At 42.0% G+C, this 23,327-nt stretch overlaps 1 long non-coding RNA gene across 1 annotated transcript; it reads right to left on the bottom strand.

Moving 5' to 3' along the window:
• Positions 1 to 344: 344 nt before the first annotated feature.
• LOC120546801 lies at positions 345 to 2,242 on the bottom strand. Its single transcript, XR_005636946.1, has 3 exons — positions 2,122 to 2,242; positions 1,148 to 1,205; positions 345 to 528 (listed from the first exon to the last, which is right to left on the bottom strand). It is a non-coding gene; the product is annotated as an uncharacterized LOC120546801 (long non-coding RNA).
• Between the last annotated feature and the right edge of the window lie 21,085 nt (positions 2,243 to 23,327).

Genomic DNA, 23,327 nt, shown 5'->3' with positions numbered 1-23,327 from the left:
AAACTATTTAAATGTCACAACATACCGGTAAATAAATCAAAAATATATTTGTAAAAAATCTCACAAAAAACATCTCTCCAAAAAATACATTAATACAAAATTGTTACATCGAACAACAAACATAATCTTTAAAAAACAATTTAAATGTCACAACATACCGGTAAATAAATCAAAAATATATTTAAAAAAAATCTCTGACAAAAAACATCTCTCCAAAAAATACATTAATACAAAATTGTTACATCGAACAACAAACATAATCTTTAAAAAACAATTTAAATGTCACAACATACCGGTAAATAAATCAAAAATATAGTTTTTAAAAATCTGACAAAAAACATCTCTCCAAAAAATACATTAATACAAAATACACTCATGGCGTCTGTGTGGTGGACGCTCCTTTTTCTCTTTGGGCTCTTGCAGCCCTCTCCCCTCCACGGTCACGTGCGCCGGTAAACCACTTCCCCAGCGCCATTTCCACTTCTTTGCGGTTCACATTTTGAGTGATTGCATTACTCTTCAGTGCACCTAAAAACAAAGGAGCATAAGTCAATTTAGCAAGGTTCTTTTTTGCTCCAACTTGCAACTCTTCAAATCATTCAGTCAAGTAAAACACATTTCCACATGTGGTAAGCTAAAATGTTTGCCCTAGGGTGACATTTACCATGGAGTTTTATGGAGTTTTATAATAATTTAATAATAATATAAATTAATAAATATAATAAAGAATAAACCAGCGCACCCGACAGACAGCGCTTGAAGTATTTATTTTTGGATTTCCTCCTCGTGAGGCGGTGGCGGCAAGAAATAACGCGGTGGCGGCCACCACCGAAATCTCTATGGAGGTAAAACCCTGCATATGTAAGAAATTGACAAAAATGGCCAAAATGGGTTAAATAAAATATCCACCCAAATTCTGAATACTCTAGAGCCCTCCTCTCCCTGATTGGGAACTTTTATCAAATATCAAATGTAAACAATATCAGTTGTGGGCTGCACCTCTGCTTTTGAAATGAGAATATCCTGGCTAAACTACTGTGATATAAGTCAGTGATATAAGCATTTGAAATTAACATCATTTGTCAATGTCTTGTAACATATCAGGAGCATTTAAAGGAAACTTTAAGGTCGATGTATGGAAACTTACGCCATATTTATGAACAACAGGGTACACCTCCTCCTGTCGCTCCCCTGGCTGGCAAGACCTTAATGAAATTAGACAAAAATTGAGCAAAGCAGTGTTCAACAGGAGCTTTCAATCAATAAAAAGATAAGTAAGAAATGAACATAAAATAACCAGCTTACATGACACCAAGTGTGTGTGTGTGTGTGTGTGTGTGTGTGTGTGTGTGTGTGTGTGTGTGTGTGTGTGTGTGTGCGCGTCTGCGTGCGTGTATGCGCACAGAGCACACAGGGACATTAGTGTGTGTAAGCGTCCACGATAAGCAAGGCTCACGTGTCACTCAGCAATATGCGTAGTTGTTCCAAGATCAATGCCAGAGCAGCCCAAAGAACTGTCTGTCAAAGTTTGCAAACAATTTCTTAGTTGCAAAACCACTGGTGAAAGTCTGATGTGGAAGGCTAAAGAATATACCGACCCGTGCACGTTAAGGGGGATGTAGACCGTTCGTGTATGCGCACTTGATAACTTTGGGAGGTGCCACTGCACCGTGCACGGCATGGATGCAACTACATGCAATCGTCATAGGTAAACTAGTTAGGCAGCTAGCTGCTGTACCGACAGGCCGTACAAATAGGTCGTATTCATAGTCTTTACCCCAGATTACATGTATAACCAAATGATCAAGTGCATGTTCTGCTCTTTCAATGGGTTGTCTCAGTCCGTTTTTAGCGCTAACAGTCACGGAGATATTCAAGCAGTTTAGCACTGCCGTGGCCATCACAGCCATCTTAAAGGCGGTAACCTCATACACTCATATTTTTCTTAGTTCATGCTGTTTTCCTTAAGATTGGTTTCTATATCTTTTCAGACACATTATATATTTTGTTGTAAACATTTATTTAGTTTTAAATAACTTACAGGGTACTGGATTTGGTTTACATATATACTTTATTAGTTTTGGATTGGTTTTCTAATATAACTGTTTTCTTTGAGCTTACCAGTGTTGCGGATTCAGGCTGCAGGGACAAAGGGGTGGTGTCTGGAACTACAGCAGCTTTATAGGGGTGGTGGCTAAATTGGACTCTACCACTACTTGTTATGTCAGGGGGGAGTTAGCTGTATTTGTCCTCAAGATATTTGAGTTTTGATTTGTATTGTCTTTAGTACATTTATTCAGTTAATGTTAATTAAGATGACATTTCTTTTGGAGTAAGTGTTTAGTTGTTTTCTTTTTGTTATTTGTAATTTACATATTAGTGTTATTGTTAGTCTCCCCCTGGGTGTCAAACCTGGTCTGATCACCCAGTATATAAGTCCCCTTTGTTTCTTGTATAGGAGGTCAGTTGTATTTTTGAGTTTGTTATGTTCAGCGCTTAGGTTCAGTTTGTTTGTTTGACCTCTTTTAAGGGCCCAAAATATATTCCAGACTTTTCAAGGGCCCTCTCTCCCCTTGGGCCCTGGTAATCAGTATTGGTTTTACCCCCGGTCCGATGCCCCTGGTGTCTGTGCTGCTGCTCGTCTTTATCCAGAGAGAGCGAACACTAAGCGACGCACAGGTCTGCTTCAGAGCTCCGTCTATCGTGATATATTAATTATTGTCCAACCTCTCCCGCTGTTTTTCCTTTTGGTTAGATTCTACATCAGATTAAACAGCACAAACCAAAAATACAGACCACTGTACAATCTGCAGTGTTATTTTTCTGGCAAAATAATATTTCAACTTACCTCAATTTGTGAATGTCTGATAGAAGTTCTCCTTGAAGTCACAGCTAGCAGCAGTGCTTTCCGAATGGACTGCTAATGTTTTGAGCGCGAAACAAGGCCTTTGCATACAGGCCCCTTATAGATGTCCTAAGAACTGCCTGACCAAATAACAATTAAATACAGTAAAATTCGTAAATTGAGAGAATTAACAAACATTAACTGCTCCGCTGGCTTCATTATGAATGAGCCTAATTAGGTGTTGTGTGCATAACAGGCAGAAAGAGTACTGAAAATCTGTAGTCAAGTACAAGTACTGTTACATTGCTAAAATATTACTCTGTTACAAGTAAAAGTACTGGTGTTAGAGAAATACTCAAGTAAAAGTACAATTTGTAAAATAAAAAAAAAAACTACTCAGAGTATTAGTTACTTTTAACCACCGTCACTTCTCCAGACTAGGGCTGGATGTGTGTTTTCCTGTACCAAAAGTTAAAATGCCAACAATCTAATAATCATTAATAATTGATTAGATACAAAACCAGTGTTTTTCCCTCATTTTTTTCTCAAACAGATCTACTGTACCTTTTACAGCCAACACATCAGTCATTGTTGGTGTATGAGCTACACCTTGATAGAAACACATGCTACTCCTTGGTCCAAGGACATCTAACAACACAGAAGTGGAAGACAGATTGATGATGAGGCCTCCTGCAAGTCATTTTCTAACAAATATTGAATTACAATTTCCTAAGAGGTAATAAATGCATCATATTCATGTCCATAAAGGGACTAGCTGTCTGTGAGCTATTTGGCCTCATCTTCAAAAATGAAGTACCGTAAAACTTCGAATAGGATCCCGGAGTTTTATTTGATCAAATAGACCATTGGGACAGGCATCTATGGGATGTGGATAACCGTATGGGGTTATTTGTAGGGATGCTTGACATTGATTTTGTACAGATATCCGATATACCAATATTGTCCAATGCTTAATTTCCGATACCGATATTAGCCGATACAGATACCGAAACATATGATCGTTTATAGGCTTACTGCCCACTGTTCCATGACTCCCTTGATACTGGGGATTTGAATGTTTTGAAGGACTAGCCAGCAACCGGTAGGCTAACTGGGGTGCGGTGCTTACTACCCCTTCGAGAGAAGATGCCAACTGAACATTTCTTTGACTGAGGTAAACTGAAAACAAATAGCCACACAAGAACAAAAATTCAACTCATTCCACTCATTGGGGCTTAGAGCTGCCCTGCTCAAGAATTTATTTACTCTACAAACCCTGTGTGTATGCTGGTTGGCCAACAACCTACACCCAAATTTTGTCTGCATTTGCTTTGAGAGGAAACAAGCTTTCCAACAAGGTATAAAATGACATACTTTAGTCATTTTAAACCATTTCAAAAACCGATACCTATATTTACCGATATTGAATTTTAAAGCCAATATCGGCCGATAATATCGAGCATAGTTATTTGTCTAAATATGTGTTTCTGCCCCAAGGGACAGGCGTCTGGGACTGGGCTATTATTTGAAGTGTGACGGTAGGCCTGCAACCTTTCTGAGAGTCCACTAATCAGCATAATTCAACACAGCGTAAACTTTGACCAATTTTGATGTTTTTTACATTTTTGGGAAGTTACATTTTTCATTTTCTGCACGACTAACAAAAATGACTGATGGATTGTTTTGGCAAAAGATCTACATGTATGCAATGTTTGTTCTTTGGTGACTAGCGTGACTTGAAATGTATTGAGTTACAATTACTCAATCTCAACATGCTTGATTAGCCTAAATGTAGAGTTACTACAAGTTACTAAAAATTGTACAGTAAGTAATTACATAACTCAATAGGCCTACATAGTTACTTTGCGCCTCTGCCATGTGTGTTCCCAGATCAAACCCATGCCCACTCGGCACATAAATATGTCATGCAAGACCCATATATGTGTTCCCAGATCAAACCCATGCCCACTCGGCCCATAAATATGCCATGCAGGACCCATATATGTGTTCCCTGATCAAACCCATGCCCACTTGGCCCATAAAAATTCTATGCAGGACCCATATATGCATTCCCAGTTCAAACCCATGGCCACTTGGCCCATAAAAATGCCATGCAGGACCCATATATGTGTTCCCAGTTCAAACCCATGGCCACTTGGCCCATAAAAATGCCATGCAGGACCCATATATGTGTTCCCTGATCAAACCCATGCCCACTCGGCCCATAAATGTGCCATTTAAAACCCATATATGTGTTCCCAGTTCAAACCCATGCCCACTCGGCCCATAAATGTGCCATTCAAGACCCATATATGTGTTCCCAGTTCAAACCCATGCCCACTTGGCATACAATATGCTATGCAGGACCCATATATGTGTTCCCTGATCAAACCCATGCCCACTCGGCCCATAAATGTGCCATTTAAGACCCATATATGTGTTCCCAGTTCAAACCCATGCCCACTCGGCCCATAAATGTGCCATTCAAGACCCATATATGTGTACCCAGTTCAAACTCATGCCCACTCGGCCCATAAATGTGCCATTCAAGACCCATATATGTGTTCCCTGATCAAACCCATGCCCACTCGGCCCATAAATGTAACATTTAAGACCCATATATGTGTTCCCAGTTCAAACCCATGCCCACTCGGCCCATAAATGTGCCATTCAAGACCCATATATGTGTTCCCAGTTCAAACCCATGCCCACTTGGCCAATAAATATGCTATGCAGGACCCATATATGTGTTCCCTGATCAAACCCATGCCCACTCGGCCCATAAATGTGCCATTTAAGACCCATATATGTGTTCCCAGTTCAAACCCATGCCCACTCGGCCCATAAATGTGCCATTTAAGACCCATATATGTGTTCCCAGTTCAAACCCATGCCCACTCAGCCCATAAATGTGCCATTCAAGACCCATATATGTGTTCCCAGTTCAAACCCATGCCCACTAGGCCAATAAATATGCTATGCAGGACCCATATATGTGTTCCCTGATCAAACCCATGCCTCACGGCCCATAAATGTGCCATTTAAGACCCATATATGTGTTCCCTGATCAAACCCATGCCCACTCGGCCCATAAATGTGCCATTTAAGACCCATTTATGTGTTCCCAGTTCAAACCCATGCCCACTCGGCCCATAAATGTGCCATTTAAGACCCATATATGTGTTCCCAGTTCAAACCCATGCCCACTCGGCCCATAAATGTGCCATTTAAGACCCATATATGTGTTCCCAGTTCAAACCCATGCCCACTCGGCCCATAAATGTGCCATTCAAGACCCATATATGTGTTCCCAGTTCAAACCCATGCCCACTTGGCCAATAAATATGCTATGCAGGACCCATATATGTGTTCCCTGATCAAACCCATGCCCACTCGGCCCATAAATGTGCCATTTAAGACCCATATATGTGTTCCCAGTTCAAACCCACCCCACTCGGCCCATAAATGTGCCATTCAAGACCCATATATGTGTTCCCAGTTCAAACCCATGCCCACTTGGCCAATAAATATGCTATGCAGGACCCATATATGTGTTCCCTGATCAAACCCATGCCCACTCGGCCCATAAATGTGCCATTTAAGACCCATATATGTGTTCCCAGTTCAAACCCATGCCCACTTGGCCAATAAATATGCTATGCAGGACCCATATATGTGTTCCCTGATCAAAACCATGCCCACTCGGCCCATAAATGTGCCATTTAAGACCCATATATGTGTTCCCTGATCAAACCCCGCACTTTCGGCCCATAAATGTGACATTCAAGACCCATATATGTGTTCCCAGTTCAAACCCATGCCCACTTGGCCAATAAATATGCTATGCAGGACCCATATATGTGTTCCCTGATCAAACCCATGCCCACTCGGCCCATAAATGTGCCATTTAAGACCCATATATGTGTTCCCTGATCAAACCCATGCCCACTCGGCCCATAAATGTGCCATTTAAGACCCATTTATGTGTTCCCAGTTCAAACCCATGCCCACTCGGCCCATAAATGTGCCATTTAAGACCCATATATGTGTTCCCAGTTCAAACCCATGCCCACTCGGCCCATAAATGTGCCATTTAAGACCCATATATGTGTTCCCAGTTCAAACCCATGCCCACTCGGCCCATAAATGTGCCATTCAAGACCCATATATGTGTTCCCAGTTCAAACCCATGCCCACTTGGCCAATAAATATGCTATGCAGGACCCATATATGTGTTCCCTGATCAAACCCATGCCCACTCGGCCCATAAATGTGCCATTTAAGACCCATATATGTGTTCCCAGTTCAAACCCATGCCCACTCGGCCCATAAATGTGCCATTCAAGACCCATATATGTGTTCCCAGTTCAAACCCATGCCCACTTGGCCAATAAATATGCTATGCAGGACCCATATATGTGTTCCCTGATCAAACCCATGCCCACTCGGCCCATAAATGTGCCATTTAAGACCCATATATGTGTTCCCAGTTCAAACCCATGCCCACGGCCTATAAATGTGCCATTCAAGACCCATATATGTGTTCCCAGTTCAAACTCATGCCCACTCGGCCCATAAATGTGCCATTCAAGACCCATATATGTGTTCCCAGTTCAAACCCATGCCCACTGGGCCCATAAATGTGCCATTTAAGACCCATATATGTGTTCCCAGTTCAAACCCATGCCCACTCGGCCCATAAATGTGCCATTCAAGACCCATATATGTGTTCCCAGTTCAAACCCATGCCCACTCGGCCCATAAATGTGCCATTCAAGACCCATATATGTGTTCCCAGTTCAAACCCATGCCCACTTGGCCAATAAATATGCTATGCAGGACCCATATATGTGTTCCCTGATCAAACCCATGCCCACTCGGCCCATAAATGTGCCATTTAAGACCCATATATGTGTTCCCAGTTCAAACCCATGCCCACTCGGCCCATAAATGTGCCATTCAAGACCCATATATGTGTTCCCAGTTCAAACCCATGCCCACTCGGCCCATAAATGTGCCATTCAAGACCCATATATGTGTTCCCAGTTCAAACCCATGCCCACTTGGCCCATAATAATGCTATGCAGGACCCATATATGTGTTCTCAGTTCAAACCCATGCCCAATTGGCCCATGCCTGTCCCTTATGGGGCCCATGTAATCAGCTCATATGGGCTTCCTATGTGGGACTCATACTACAAAACCTACATGGGACCCGCTGATTTCACCCAGCCAAAGCCCATGCCCCCACAGTAACCATGGAACCCGTACTTAACCCATCTTGGCCCCACATGTAATTTCTGGCTGGGCAGATATAACAGCTGAACACACTCGTGGCATTCTTTCTACAATGGAAATCAAATATTCTTCAGAAAGTTCTTCCCAACTCTGTTGCAGAAGTTCCCATAAATGTGTGGCACTTGTAGGTTGCTTTGCTTTCACTTTTCTGTCCAGGTCATCCCAAACCAGCTCAATGGGGTTTAAGTCTAGTGACTGTGCTGGCCACTACATGTTTTTAAGTTTACCATCTTGTTATTTTTTGGTAAGGTAGTTCTGGCATAGCTTGGACTTATGTTTTGGGTCATTATCTTGCTGTAGGATGAAACCCTGACCAAATAGGCGCATACCAGAGGGTACTGCATGGCGCTGCAAAATGCTGTGGTAGCCGTTTTGGTTCAGGTTGCCTTTCACTTTGTACAAATCACCGACCCTGGATCCAGCAAAACAGCCCCAGACCATCACGCTTCCTCCTCCATGTTTGACAGTTCATGTCACACACTGAGGAACCATCCTTTCGGCGTACAAAAATCCTGCGTGATGAACCGAAGATTTCAGTAGATGCGCCAGAACTACAGTGACCGCAATGTTCCCAAGTAACGTTATATCAAAATCTGGTTTTCAAAAAAGGAAAGAGAGAAAAGAGAGGAAAAACAAAGGAAAGGGTGTCAAACTGTAACCCAGTTTTTCACCAAGAAAGGTGGGTAGCCTCTAGTCTGTGAGTGGTATTAACCTGTTGGCTTAATGTCCATAGTGAAATAAGCTAGCTAGCTACAGACTACTGTTAGCCTACATTTAATCACCATTTAATCAGTGCAAGGAAACGTTTAGCAAGATATTCATATTCAATCAGTCCCTGCCCCTTTTAGCAGACTTAACAACATATGAGTCAGCAGCACCCCAGTCTCCCCCTAACTGTGCCCCTCCCTTTCCCAGTGAAGAAGGTGAGCAACATTGTGTTCAATAACATGCCAGTTAGCATCATTGCAGGGAGTCTGTGGGGATTTCTCTGTCTCTCTTGCTATTTTTACCATTACAAAAAAAGAAAACAAAATATTTGTTAATGACAAAAATTCAAACACATTAATAACAATTATTTTATCACATAATGATCATTATGAAATAATAAAAAAAAAAAACCAACAACCTACTGTCTGTACTGGATGCTGGACAGTTGGAAACAGTGAGTAGCTTAACTGAGCCTGCATGTAAGATACAGACAATATTAAAATAATCCAGTTTGATACATTCATTTAGATTGAATTATGGAATGACATCTATAGATACAGACTTTATTATTCTCATCATGAAGGACAATTTATTTGAGAAGCTTGCACACACACACACACACACACACACACACACACACACACACAAAAAAAAATCTATCGTATCTAATGTCAAGTGGTGGTGATACAGAACTAGGTAATTTGGGTCAATGTTCTGTAGTGTTAGTGTTATTTATTAGTATATGGCAATCTTGCATCAAATAGTGAACTACATACTAGACTTGCATGCAGGGGTTAAATTGGGCCGGGGCTCTCTGGGGCTCAGCCCCAGCACATAAGCCTGCTGTGTCTGGATGTGCCTGCTTGCAGTCTAAATCTACGAGTTCATTTCGCTGACCAAGCCGTGGAACCGGTTCTTGCTGTCGCATCTCCTCCAGTGGCTCGCCTCCGAGCATTGGAGAGCCCCACTCGGTACTGTGTGTGTGTGTGTGTGTGTGTTTGTGTGTGTGTGTTAGTAAAGAGAGAGAATGGGAGAAGGAAGTTTGTGTGAGGTGGACCTGGTGACCACAGATCCAAATCTTCTCAGCTGTTGCTATTGTCATATGCTGCACTGTCTCTTCATGTGGCACATTATGTTTGGCACATTGTATGGGTCACTTCTTATATCATAACAAGGTAATACAATGTGTAATCAAGTGATGACTGATTAACAGTAGGCCTAATGTAAATCCTAAATGCCCTAATACCTGTTGATACTACAACAATGCAAAATATAGGCTCTTAACCTTGCAGTTTTGCACATATGTAAGACTCGATTTCTCCATTTCTTTGCACAAAACTCTCCAGAAAGTGCCATTTAACGGTTTATTTTTCTATTTTTTTCCCCCCCGGACCCCCCTAAGGAAAGCCCCCCCACATAACAAATTCCAATTTAACCCCTGCTTGCATGCATGTACAAATCACCAGCAGCAAATATTGTGCTAGTACTACTATTGAACTACAAGCAGCAAGACAGTTGCAAGCCTTTAATTAGAGTTATGTAAAGCTTTTGATGGGACAGTTAGGTCCTAGAGATGTGGTGACAACAGCTGTGCAGAGGGGGCCCAATTAGATTTTTTGTCATGGGGCCCAAAATTCCTGGCGGCGCCCCTGATTCTGACGTCTTAGCAATGGCTTTCTTGCTGCAACTCGACCTATCAAACCTGCAGCTTGAAGTCTTCTCTTTACAGTTGAAACTGAGACTTACTTATTACAACCACTATTAAGCTGTGCTTGAAGCTGTTATCCTGTGAGCCGCCTGTCACGCAAGCTGTTGACTCTCAGAAACTTGTCTTCGGATTCTGTTGTGGCTTTGGGTCTGCCAGACCTCTGTCAGAATTTCCCCCAGTTTCTAAGTGCTTTTTGATGGTGAAGAATATTGTACTCAGTGACACCTTGACTTTATTCGCAATTTCTCTGTAGGAAAGACCAACATTCTTAAGTGTTATGATGGTCTGTCTCTCTCCCATTGTTAATTGCCTTTTTCCCTCCATTTTTATGGCAACACACTACTTTCTGCAGTACATTACTGTTCAAATAATGCTCACGAGGGTATGGTACCACAGTGTGTTCCAACAATACTTTTATACAAACAGAGAGGTTTGTAAGTAATTCAGACAAGTTGGAACATCTGTGGGAATTGGTAGCACCAACTTTCAAAGCTTGATCAACCTCCATTGCTGCAGAACAGCTTTACGTTGTTAACCCATTTCTTGTTCCCTGAAAAAGGCCTTTTTGTAAAATTCTAAAATGTACATTATTTTTCAGTTTTGGGTAAACTTACTTTTTTTTTAACCTCAGGCAGTTCACCACTTACCTTTGTACCATTTCAAGCTATTCATTGGACTTGAACTGCTAAAATTTCAATTAAAAACCAAAAGAAATTGGGGTGTTGTAAAACTTTTGACCGGTAGTGTACATTTCTTCAAAAAGTCCAGACGCTTTTGCACTCATGACATTCACTTATGCCAATACTCAAAATAGTAATGCCATATATATTAATATCACATACACAGCAATGCTACACAAGCATTTCTGTTGTCTAAAACAGTTCTCCTATGTTTTGGGAGTCATCATTATAATGAACATTATAACTTACATAGTGGACAAACTATTTACATTTCTTCAAAAAAGGCCCATCTGTATGCCAATCCTCAAAACAGTAATGCCATTTTTCTCTTTAGAATGGTTTAGAACAATTTAGTATAGACGATCTTTGGTCATATCTAACTATTCTGTCCTCGTATGATTCCTCTTCACTAAATAGGATCTTTGTTTCATCTGCAAAGACGGACCAGCCTTCCATTGGTTGAAAAGACATAAACCAGCTTTTGATTGGTCAAAATGGTCACCCAGAGCATCATGGGAAAACCAAATAGCAGTAAGCATCAGAGCTAGCGGCGATAAACGACCAAATTATGGACATAGTGTATCAATCTTGGATGTAACAGTTTGGATTTATTGGACAAAGACCCCGAAAAACTCTGGATTTCCAGGCTGGATACAAAACCTTCTGTAAGGGCTACGAAGACATCAAACAGACATCAGCAGAAGACGGTATGTTTCTAATCATTATGGTTATAAAATTATAAAATTATGAATCAATGATGCCGGTTTTTGTCATATACGACAAGCTTGAGCTCAGAGAGTTAACCAAAAGAGGGCATTAGAACTGTTCTTCTCAAAGCCCAGGAACATTAAATGTCCAAAATCAAAGCAAAGTTTGTCAAAAGGGAGGTAGGGAGAGTTAGAAAATAATATATCTTATTGTCCACCATGGTAAGTTGTCTGTTTTACTTCTGATAGTGAGCTGGCTTACCTGTTATCTTTTGCAAAGTAAGTAAAGTATATTTGTAATTTATTTTCACCGTGTCAGATCATCCAGTAGAAACTATTTTAATTCAATAGCTGTTAATTTATTTTTGAGATTTATTTATTTGATTAGGACAATGCACATTAATCAAAATTTCTGTAAATGCGCCAGTGTTAGCCAGTCGGCTAATTTTCAACTGTAGTTCTAGTTACCAGTTGATCTGCTGCCATTTGGATCAATAGACTGAGATTGAAAATTATGTCTAATGGATGCTTTTGACTTAAGTTGCAGGGGTCTCATTTATAAACATGGCGTACGCACAAAACGGGGCTGAAAATGTGCGTACGCCACTTCCCATGCAAAGGTTGTGATTTATAAAAAACAAACTTGACGGGAGACTGTGCGGTCCTCCACGCAAACTCTGACCCATGCATACGCACATTTTGGAGACAAAATAGGAATTGGCGACGCAGATGGTGAGGTGGTGAACTGAAGTCAGACTGCAGAAAGTAAATCGGAATAAGATTACTCGTAATATTTTCTAGTATTGATGTCTCACGCACATTCTTTCACTCCATATCATCCACGTTACCATGAAGATGAAATCCATCAGTGTTATTTGCGCTTGTACTGAGTGATAACTGTTCCATTAACACCTCCAAATCTTGAATACAAATTTGTTCTTAATATTTAATCGGCGCTGTCTCGCCGTGACATTGTCCGCTACGGAGCGCAGGAGGAGGAGATGGCCCGACTGCATGGAATGCAGGATAGCATCAAATACCCTACCCTTAGATAACTAAATATCTGTCTTTAAAACTGTGCATATATCATCAAATGTCAAAGTCTGAAAGTACAGCCGTTATTCTGGCGCAATCATTATCCTTAATGTCCTCGTTATCAGTCCGAACTTTAATATAGAGTGTGGTCTAGACCTACTCTATCTGTAAAGTGTCTCAAGATAACTAATGAAAATTGAATTGAATACTGTTTGTGACAAAACCTGCATGAAGAAAAGTGTGTTTGCCTATTACACTGCCTGACCTAAAGAAAGATTAAAACCAAATATTTGTATTGAAATTTCAACGTTGAAGACGAAATTGTATTTCGTCTTCAAATTGTATCTCGGGGTGGGGGATACCACTAGTTGATGCTGTGATGGCAAGGTGTTAACAATCACAAATTGTTGTAAACATATAAATACTGCGGTGAACCCATGCGTAACGCTGCATGATGGCACTGCTGGCACTGCAAGAGGCCTACGCTAATGGAAGAATCAGGAGAAAAAGAGACTTCAGGGACTATGATGATGACTGGCTAATATGCCGATTTAAATTTTCTAAAGCTGAGCTCTTGGATCTATGTACTGAATTGGGTCCAGTAGAGAGGGCAACGCACCGGAACCGTGCCATCCCGGTCCAAATACAGGTCCTCGCCACTTCTGTGGGAAACCGACAGTTTCCAGAGGCAAATGTCAGACAGCTAAGTGTTTTTTTAAAATAAATATTATATATAATCTTCAACTTTATCACTAAGGCTTGTTTGGATATAATATATAGTTCTGTTAAATCTTATCATATACGTCTGATGTATCGAAGCTGTCCCCGAGTGCCATAATGCCTGCCATTTTGGAAGTATTATTAATACACGTAGTCTATAGATCAGGTTTCCATACACTATGCAAGAACAGGCCGAAATTATAATTCAATTTGCAGCAATTCCTGAACGTCTGAGAAGTTTTTTGCTTTTTCTCCGCCAGTCATCATGATTCGGTGTAACAACTGCCAGTGTCATTCATATACTGATCAGCATTCACGAGGTGTTTTGCATTGACTATGTATGGTTAAAAATGGGCGTGCACAGGGCGGGATAAGAGGCTGATCCACGTACGCACGCTTGTAGGTAATCTCTGATTTATAAAGGGAACATTACTTACAGGTGTGCGTACACACGGTTTTATAAATCTGACTTTTTTTCGGCGTATGCCATTTTGGGCTTTTGGGCGTACGTACACTTATAGTAAGGATCCTACGCACAGTTTTATAAATGAGACCCCTGATCATCTTGACTTTGCAGTCACAAAAAAACTGTCTAATTCTAACGTGAGAATGAAATATTTTCCTTCAGAATGAGATTTTCACACCTGTTGTGTAGCCTTCTTTTCAAAGAATTAATGCTTAATGTCATTGTTTAACAAAATGAATACTAAATGTACAGATTGAATGCTCTATATGTAATAAGTATTTATAAAACAAAAACTTGTCCTTTTGATGTAGGGAGAGTTAGAATAGAATGTTCTTCCGGGGAAGCATGCCCCCTGACCTCCCTAATGGGTCGGGGGTCCGCTGTATCCTTCTCACGATTTTTACCCCTGACCTGTTTGACCTGTTTGCATGCCTGGAGGTTGTAATAATTCCTATTCATTCTTTATTGTTCTGTTTTAGATTATTTTCGTCTTTTCTTCTTTTTTTCTACATATAAACTTATTAGTGTATATATTTTTATGTTATTTGATATTCTTTTGTGTTTCTCTCTTTTGTTAAATAATAAACTGAATCCATACTTAATGTTAAAGGAAGACATTATAAAAGCCCTTTGGGGTTTTCTGTCTTCCTTACACGTTTTATTTTGAAGAATTGGTTACTATGTACAAATTATTATTCTTTTTTAAGGCCTGCACTACGAATCAAGACCAACATGCCCTTATTTCAGTTACCCGGCTTCACCTAACCTAACAACAGCGGTCCCGCATAACCTGTGTCACGACGGTGGTTATCAACTTGTTCAATCAACCCAGGGTTTCCCAATCCAGTGGCGCGCGCGTTAACATAAAAGAGGCGGTGTTTGCACTGCACGACCAATCGCAAACATCTACCAGAGACGCATATTTTACATAAGAAGATCAAACTATAATTCTACATAAATATTAAGAACACAGACACGGTTTTGCAGGCAAAATGCAATACAGTTGCTGCTTCCTAAAACAGGAAGGAAAGCCGGCAAAAAAATAGCCGACGCTGTAAATGCGTAAATCACAACACTTATCAATAGCACTTCCCCATCAGTCAGGCACAAGATCTGACCATAATTACACTTGTCCTTTCCATAAACTGCTGTTGCTTTAGTGTATTATTTCAGTTGCAGCCCTGGCAGTGGTAAGCGATCGTGAGAGCAAATAAAAAATATAAAAACATAATTCAAACTGATGTGCACATTGGCAACACACGGCTCAAGAAGTCAACAAATAGGCTATACGCAATTCCCTCCACTGAAAATCTATATTTTTCATAAAAATACCCATCATGGAATGTTAACGGTGTTGTCGGTCTCTGAATGTTGTAACTTTTCTGAGCACATCTCTCTCTCTCTCTCTCTCTCTCTCTCTCTCTCTCCCCGCACCGAGCTCCACCTGATATTCTAAGAACAGCGACGCCATTATCAATTGAGTATTGATTGATCAGTAGGTGGTACCGGGTGATCTTTAATCCCAAACATAACATGCTCCCGACCAGGTTAGGTGTTCAGCATAAATTACCACGACGATTGAACCCGGTAACAACTGATCCACCGTCGTGATACAGAAAACCCTCAGTTAACAGTTACCTCGTTAACGCCAAATTTTGCTTTGATGTGCTAAATGAAAGGAAAAAAAACAATGCAACATGATTACAACTGTGACAAGGCATCAGCTACAAATGAGCAAAAAGATAATTTGTTGTCATACTTTGTTCTAAAAGAAAATTCAGTGCATTTACAAGATTTACAGCTTAGTCGGATACGATTCCGGTCTGGAGTAGCAATGAGATAATCACAAGCTAAGTTTCCATCCACTTGTCAATCGAATTATCTGAAGTTCGGTAAAAAAACTCATGCGAATAAAGCTGGTGGAAGTGTGTTTCCATCAAACAGCTTTAAAGCGAATAAAAACCTGTGCGTAATGACGTCACATGCTGTTTTGCGATTAAATTGGTATATCGAATTGATTTGAGACATTTTATGGTGTTTCCATTCATTTTTGCACTGAATCGCACAAGATTCAAGCGAACTTTTGCGAACAAAGTTTTGCTAGAAAAAGTAGTTGTTAATATTAGAAGCCAAGCTATAGCCTAAGCTCCGATGGGCCTTTGGCTGAGGATCTGATCCAGCTCATCAAAAAGGTGGAACTTGCCTTATATTTTCCCTGCGGCACCGCTGCGAGACAACTCTCTTTTTTGAGCCGTGTATCGCTGTTTGAGCGCCTTCCATTTATTCCGCAGGATGTCCCACGGCTTGTCGTAAGGGACATTCTAAAACGCTTAACGTGAAAAAGGTTAATCGTGGAGCGTATCTAAACAACGATCAGTCATCACCAGATGTATCGTGGTCATATCTTGTCATGAACACTTAAGCCTGTCAAAAAAACTAAATCGAAATCCAACGATTATAAGTTATCTCACGTTAATGTGTCAGATAACGTCCATAATATTTGGACATTGGATTAGATTTGACCGTTTTAAGTGGTTATGATGAGCAATATAGAAGAGGATTTTTTTGGTGATGATTGATCGTTGTTTAGGTACATTAAACCACGTTAAGCTTTTTCACATTAGGACTTATAAAGCCAATGAGAACCGTGGAGAGTCAACCCCCAGCCGCGCCGCTGCCCTGAAGCAGAAACGCTTTATGTCAGATATCGCCCATAATAATTGGACTTTGGTTGGTAATTATTTGACAGTTGTCCGTGGTTATGATGGGTAATATGAGAGAGAAATTTGGTGATGATTGATCATTGTTTAGGTACATTCAACCACGTAAGCTTTTTCCATAGGCTCTGCATAAACGCTTAATGTCAGATAATGTCCATAATAATTGGACTTTGGGTTCGAGTTTTTTACAGTTTTCAGTGGTTATGAGGAGCAATATGAGAGAGAAATTTGGTAATCACTGATCATTGTTTAGGTACATTAAACCACGTTAAGCTTTTTCCTCGCCATATTAATAATATTAATACGGCCACCAACCCGTTCTCATTCCGAACTTGTAAAATAAGTACGTTTGGTCAGTGTCCTTCAGCGTCTGATGCGACGAAGAAGGCACCCTTCGGCGTATTTGTGTAACGTACTGGGGAGAGCCGCAGTTGGATGAGACTTAGCGAGTGGTATGTAAGGGGAAATTGCTGGGTAAGGACGGTGGATGGGTAAAACACCGGACTTTCCCTCAGGAGACTCGGGTTCGCGCCCCGCGTGTGGCGTTTTGTTTCCCCGTCTCCGGCATGTGTTTCCCGGCTTTTGAGGCGTCCTTTCCCCGTTGTTTTTCTTTTGTTTCTCCCGTCTATGGCGTGTGTTTCCCGGCTTTTGAGGCGTCCTTTCCCTGTTGTTTTTCTTTTGTTTCCCCCGTCTATGGCGTGTGTTTCCCGGCTTTTGAGGCGTCCTTTCCCCGTTGTTTTTCTCCTAAACCTAACCTCCGCGATTCCGTTATTGTCGCGCTTCACCCGCGGTGTGTTTCCCGGCTTTTGAGGCGTCCTTTCCCCGTTGTTTTTCTTTTGTTTCCCCCGTCTATGGCGTGTGTTTCCCGGCTTTTGAGGCGTCCTTTCCCCGTTGTTTTTCTCCTAAACCTAACCTCCGCGATTCCGTTATTGTCGCGCTTCACCCGCGGTGTGTTTCCCGGCTTTTGAGGCGTCCTTTCCCTGTTGTTTTTCTCTGAAAAAGGGACGGCAATAGTGGCGACCAAGCACGTTTACATGAGACGCTAAAGGAGACTTTTAACGTCAAATAAGAACGAGAAAGGCTCCTGACCGAACGTCCTTATTTTACGAGTTGGGTGTGAGAATGTGTTGCGGCCACTGATGAAGAAAATATTAACGTGAGATAACTTCAATAATCGTTGGATTTCGATTTAGTTTTTTTAACAGGCTTAAGTGTTAATGACAAGATATAACCATGATAAATCTGGTGATGATCATCGTTGTTTAGATACATTAAACCACGTTAAGCTTTTTCAAGTTTAGCGTTTAATGTCCCTGTCGTAACTGTTGGTCATTTCCTTCGCGAGCTCCTGATAAATGATGGCGTTTCTTAGATTTTTGCTATCTAAAATAGCTGTTATATTTTTCTGGTAAATTAAATTAAAAAAGTATCTCGTCTCCTCGTTTGTCCACTTACATCTGTTTTTGTTTTGCAAACAGAGCGGAAATACTGGGCAGAAATGAACTGAAACTTCTTCTTCGTTTTATTGCGGGTTGCAACCATAAAATGAATTAAATAAAAATAAATAAAACTTAATCGCAATTCATTATTTATTCGGCAAATAACGTTTCCATCAGCGTTTATCGCATAAGCCGTATATCGATCAAGAGAAAATCCGATGAGACCGAACGTATTTCATTTGAGTCGATATTCATGAAATTCAGTCGGATTTTACTGTTTCCATAAGGCATTTTTCATTCGATATCACTTAATTCGGATAAAAACGGGTCGATGGAAACATAGGTACAGTCACTTAACCTACTTTTTTATCTTTTACTAATTCAAACACAACGGAACTTGAAATGAAAGCAACACTCATAGTCCAGCAAATTCTGGGGCTCAGCTTCACCCAGCCGTTTTTCTTTTAACAGCTTCAATGGGCCACCCACAGAATGAGTTAAAACCATTTGAAGGAAACCCCAAGGATTCCTGAACAACATCTCTCGCTGTAAACGGCATCAAATTAACTCCATCATTCCAGTTTTGTTTAAACTGCAAACGCATGTAACATGACTTGAGTGTCTGATCAAATTGCTCAAGTCCGTCCTGCGACTTAGGATGTTACACAATAGGAGCAGTTATTTTACGAATGGGTATAGCCTCAGGGAAATGTGTTGTTGCACAAATGATAGTTAGCATACTGCGCTGCGACCGTCGACTTCAAGATACTGCATGCCAAAACCCTGCACCAGGACATCAGAATCCACAGCAGACTCATTAGAGAGAGACAACACACTCAAAATTAACGATTGCGACGCCGCTGTGTCTCTCAAAATAGTGACTGAAACTTTTTCACCCTGCCCAGTTAAGGACTGTCGACCGGTGTGGCAGTTCGCTGAGGCGTCGCGTCGCTCGCTGTGGCCGAGCCAACCCCTTTTTATTGCCTTCCCCTCAGCAAACCCCCGGCCCTACTAGTGCCATCTTCAGCCGTACGGACGAACGCCAGTTGCCGTCAGCGGGGCGGATGTTTTGACCTATACTAAAAAGGAGTTGCTTTTGACGCTTCCCTGATTAATTTTAGTTTATAGAGACACACACGCCCTCCGTCTAAGGAGAAGCCCTCGCCCGGATCAGGGAACCCGAAGGCGAGACAAGAGGTTAGATATACGCTACACCAGACGTCCCCAAAAAACACGGAAATTGTTGCTTAAGTGCTAATGCTACACCTCCCCCATGGTCCAATGCTCTATTCGCTGGGTTGAACCATGAAATTGGTCTTGTGTCTGTCCCCCACCTGACCAAACTGATAGATCCTGAAGGCTGACTCCTTTGTTGCCTGAGAGTCAGAGATTGACACAGGGACTGGGGTGTCCATCGGGACAGGGGCATCCATTGATACCTCAGAGTTTGGGACCGGTGTAGGAACAGGATTTCCTACAGTTCCCTCTTGTTCAGTCTGAGTCCCTCTAGACATTTTGGCAGGGATATTAGAGGGGGTTTGAGTCTGAGTACTTTTTCTTTTCTTCTTGTGTTGGCTGGGACGCGGGTGAGTCCCAGAGCTTCTGGGAACAGCAGGCAGTGGTGAGGGGAACAGCGAGGAGGAGGGGGTGCACTGGTCTAGATCTTGCCCACCTGCTACCGGGGTCCCGGCTTGCTCACTGCTCGTGGCCGCCTCCAAGATGCCTCTCCTTCTTGTTCTTCTTCTTGTTCCTTCTCCGTTTCTTTGCTCTGCTGGATTCACCTCCAGTGTTGTTTCTGTTCCACCCACTTGTGTCGTCTCCCGGGATGAGGACTGACACGGATAGGGGTCGAACACAACATACGGCTCCGGCCCGCCCTTCGCCAGCATCTTCGTTATCTCTCTCTGCTCTGCAGTCTGCCACCACCATGGGGTCGGTAACCAGGGTATCGATGGATTGGGAGTGTATATCGTCAATGTTTGAGAAGAAGATCTCTCCGAGGTCAGTGGGGGGGATGGACTCCTCTCGGGTGTGTGAGAGGGAGTCCTCACCAGCAGGATCGGGGAAGGCCTCTCCGAGGTCAGCAACGGGGATGGATCTCTCTCAGATGTGTGAGGGGAAGTCCTCACTGGTAGGATCGGAGAAGGGCACCTTGATGCCGAAGCTGATCCTGCCAAGGCTGAGGAGCTGGTACTCTCCATCCTCTCCATCCCCGATGCCAAGACTGTCAAGAGTTTGGAGGAATGATTTACCCGAGCATCCATCTCCACCGTCACTCGCCTCTGGCCCTCCACCCTTCGTTGGAGGAATATTTGACAGGTAAACATCCCGTGGCTGGTAATTGTCATATCTTTTGCTGAGGCTACTTCTCCAGTCCGGGTATTGAACACTATCCACCCTTCTCCTTCATCCAGAGTAAACTGGTAAAACAGAAGAGGGCATGATTTTTACTGTGTTCACAAAAATAAACCCTTCTTCTATTCCTAATGCCTATCTAAAAAAGACCTCCTACCCCTCCTCTTTCTTAACTTAGAGGGGCCCCGCATCTCAACCAGGTTTTTATGGAGGTTATTTATGGCCAGAATCAACCTATATTGGTCCTGGTATAACTTTACATACTAGAGTAAACCTCCCCAATATTACATGGGTAAAAATAACCTAAGATGCTTTAATAATTCAATTTGAAGAATTTAATAATTCCTATTTCTGTCTTACTACATTTATGACATAAACCCACAGATAATTACTGCATGGCCTGAACACAACAAGTGCCAGGTAGTCATAACTCATGGGCAGGCAAAAGCGTTCTATGGCCTACAATGGTTTTTAAGCAATGGTACATTTTGCTATATGTAACCTATACAGAAAACCCTATTGACATTACAAGACACTTCAATAGGTAAATAATAAAACCTTACCCCATTAAGCATGTTCAAATGCTTAATGGGGTCGTAATGGGGTCGACTCTTTCGCAGAGGTCATCCAACTCTGCGAAAGAGTCGATCTGGTTTGCTTCGTTCTCCATTGCTTTTGGATAATAAATTTGTCAAGGCGTAGCTACACGCTCTGGTCTCCTCACAATTCGGGGAGCAAGTAAAGATGATTGCTTGATGTGTGTAAGCTATTGTCTTATGTTTGGTTATCAGCTCCACCTCCTCTTCGGTGGTAAGGCCCTTGCCCAACAGAGTTTCTATTCTTCAAGGTCAGGTGCCCTCCTTTATATCTTATCTTTAAACAGCCTTATATTTTCTGCCCTTGTATTTTCGCTGAATCAATAGCTATGCTAGTTTCCAGCTCGCAAACCCAACAGCTATAAAAGACAGCAAAGCCACAAGAGCATATAAGCATCCCAATAATGCATCACTTACCCACCCCACAACGGAGCCAACTGAGCTCTGCAGCCCTTTTTATGTTGGTAGGTAAAGACACCATAGAGTCCGTAAACACAGACAAAAACCTTTTATTTTGATAGCTTGACAAGTGATTCCAGTTCCTGGCAGCCCCGATATCAACACATTGGCTGCAGAAAGTAAACCTAGCATTACCACTGCATTCAATCCCTGCTTTGGCCACTACCGGTTTCCTTGCTGTGGGCCTGGTTGTTCTAAGGCCTTGCCAGACTATTTCATAGCACTGGATCCCGCAGTGGACACAATGTCCAGGTATATAATTTTCCCATTTCAAAATGCCATTGGATCGTTCATCATCATTTTTACCCACATATTGGACTCCTCTAAAGTCGACGGACAGCAGAAATCGGTATCTGGGTCAGATCGTAACCATCTTGGGTGTGTCTCTTTCTAAGCTGTAGTTGAGAAATATGCACTGGGTATTTATAACCTTTTAGTACTACTAGATTGTTAGGTAGCTGAAATTGAACTACCGGACAGATATTTCTGTGAACTTATCAAGGGACAGACTGTGAACTGTCCCGGATTTAGCAAGGTTTACCGAGATCCGCTGCAACTCAGTTCTTTTTAAATCAGGACTGAGGACCTATCTTTTTGATGTTGCCTTTCTTTACATAATCTATTTTATCTGCTTTTATATGTTTAACTGTTTTAACTGCTCTTTCATGTTTCATGTAAAGCACTTTGGATTGCCCTGTTACTGGAATATGCTATATAAATAAAGCTGCCTTGCTTTACCCCCGCTCCCTGAAGCTTTGATTTAACGCCTGCTTCAGTCCTTGTGTAATCCGAGTATAACCAGACCTCGTCCCCGTCCTGACAAACAGGAGAGGAATCGGTAACTTGTTTTGGTTTATAATCTACCAGTTTCCCCTGACCCAGTGTTTCATTCATATAAACCACTCTTGCTGTAAACCCACTTTTCTTACATCATTCTAAGTACTACGTATCGCTCTGCCCATCTTTTTGACTGGGTATTATAGTTAGCAGACTAATCTGTCCCAGCGGAAATACTGGGCCTTCTTCAGGTTCCATGAGGCCATCAGAAAGCAGGCTATGCCACTGGCTTCCCGTACGTCTGTATCCAGACCCCGAGGAAGCTGTAGGCCAGCCGCCACTTGTCCTCCTGGCCTGGTCATGAAAGTCCCTGAAAGTCTCCACATCGTCTATCATTCCCTTCTCACTTTAAGAACAGCACACCACCCATTCGTACCTCCGGTACTCCCTCAGCATTCTGGCCAGAGCACTTACCCCAGCCTGCATCGGGTACTGGAATAGCCCTGTGCCAAACAGGGTAATCACCCTGTAAGGGTGTCTAGCTAATGCTACACCATTACAGAGTATTCTGTAAAGGTAGACTTCATCCTCTGCGTCATAGAATTCTGACGCTAGCCTAGTCTGGTCTGACTTTGCGCTAAAACAGCAGTGTACTACTTCCTCGTATGTACCACTTTTTGTAGTGCTATGCGCCTGACGCACTACAGTGCCATCAGGTAATGCCTGCACTGGTACCCAGTCACAAGACTTGGGAAATCGTTGCTTAAGTGCTAATGCTACACCTCCCCCATGGTCCAATGCTCTATTCGCTGGGT

Source organism: Perca fluviatilis, chromosome 18 (assembly GCF_010015445.1).
Source record: "Perca fluviatilis chromosome 18, GENO_Pfluv_1.0, whole genome shotgun sequence".
NCBI lineage: Eukaryota > Metazoa > Chordata > Actinopteri > Perciformes > Percidae > Perca > Perca fluviatilis.
Note: the sequence above shows the minus strand (reverse complement) of the source record. Positions and strands in the feature narration are given on the sequence as shown.